The sequence below is a fragment of the Bombina bombina genome, chromosome 7 (assembly GCF_027579735.1).
Source record: "Bombina bombina isolate aBomBom1 chromosome 7, aBomBom1.pri, whole genome shotgun sequence".
In the NCBI taxonomy this organism is placed as follows: Eukaryota; Metazoa; Chordata; class Amphibia; order Anura; family Bombinatoridae; genus Bombina; species Bombina bombina.
Genome location: NC_069505.1, coordinates 425,691,891 through 425,693,964, shown reverse-complemented (window position 1 = coordinate 425,693,964; position 2,074 = coordinate 425,691,891).

Sequence of the window (2,074 nt, the reverse complement as noted above, 5' to 3'; positions counted from 1 at the left end):
AGGTAGTAACATACACTGAAACACACAGACACACTCATACACTGAAACCCACACTCACACATAAGGATTCATATATAGACACTCTAGCAGACACGCAAAGAAACACAAACACACTCATACACTGAAACCCACACTCACACATAAGGATTCATATATAGACACTCTAGCAGACACGCAAAGAAACACAAACACACTCATACACTGAAACCCACACTCACACATAAGGATTCATATATAGACACTCTAGCAGACACGCAAAGAAACACAAACACACTCATACACTGAAACACACACTCACACATAAGGATTAACATATAGGCACTCTAGCAGACACGCAAAGAATCACACAGACACACTCATACACTGAAACACACACTCACACATAAGGATTCATATATAGACACTCTAGCAGACACGCAAGTAATGAGGTAGACTACAGTTTTGTCAAAAAAGGAGATTTACAAAACATAATATGGAGTTCTGATTATCTTTTTGTCAAGGAAGATGCCAACTATATGATGACAACAGCATGCAGTGGCTGAAAGGACGGGCCCTGAACTGCCTAAACATTAATTTAAAGGTTAAATGGTGGATTGGTGACTTCTGGAAAGGTATCATTAGTCTCAATGTCCTTAGAAAGATGTGAATAATCAGTAGTAATGTCAAAATGTCCTATAAAGGAACAGACAATGGACACACACACACACACACACAAACTCAAACACAAACTTGTACATACACCCAAGGAAACACTGACAGAGACGGCCTCAGAAAACACACAAAGACATAAACACACATAGAGACACCCACAGAAAACACACAAAGACATACATACACACACACCCTCACTGAGACACCCACAGAAAACACACAGTCATACACACACTCTCACAGAGACACCTACAGAAAATGCACAGACATACACACACCCTCATATAGACACCCACAGAAAACACACAGTCATACACACACTCTCACAGAGACACCTACACAAAATGCACAGACATACACACACCCTCATAGAGACACCCACTGAAAACACACAGACATATGCACACACCCTCAGAGAGACATCCACAGAAAACACACAAAGACATACACACCCACCCTCACAGAGACACCCATAGAAAAAGCACAAAGACATACTCACACACCCTCACAGCGATCCACAGAAAATGCACAAAGACATACACACCCACCCTCACAGAGAGACCCACAGAAAAAAAAATACATACACACTCATAGAGCCACAAACAAAAGCACAAAGACCTAAACAAAGACACCCACAGAAACACTCACAGTAGGTAAAATTTATGCACATTGCATCCCCTAAATCAACAGTGTGTGACATGCATGATAAAAAAAGAGATCACTTTTTAAAGAATTATATTTGTAAATGTGCAAACAAAAATAATTCTGTAAATTCAAAATTGTGCATTAATGACCTGGGTAGATGAAGAAAGGTACTTTTGAAAGGTTGACATATGTTTGTTTTTATCCCCCAACCAAGAGCACCACTTCAAATATGGTGTACAAATGTTCCCATCTGTCAGCTGTACTTATGGATTTTGAAAATGCTGTACTCTATATGGTCTTGGTGGAACCATAAGCTGTGGTACTCAGTCTCATACCATCTGGTTAAATGCAGGATTTAGGCTTTATCGTATATATTTCAAAATTAAGTCAGCAGTAGTGTAAACTGAACAGTGTTAAGGAGTCAAATTGATGCGATTGTGAAATTACTGGACCAATATAGTATGGTCTCAGGCTATAAAACTAACCTCACGAAATCTAAAATTCTTTGGCTTAAAAAAATCCAGAGGACCCACAGCCTTATCAATTTATAGAAACTAAAATACTAGAGTATTTGGGGCTAAAAATTTCTGCAAACCTAGCTGATTGGTATAAAGACATTTTTTCAACAATTTTAGGGGATAGTAGAGATAAACTGAAATCATGGGCATCGCTCCCAGTTTCTTTATTAGGTAAAATAGCTCTTTTTAAAATGTTTATTATCCCTAAAATTCTTCATACTTTAAGGATGCATCCCTTTCTGATAAATAAAAATGATCTT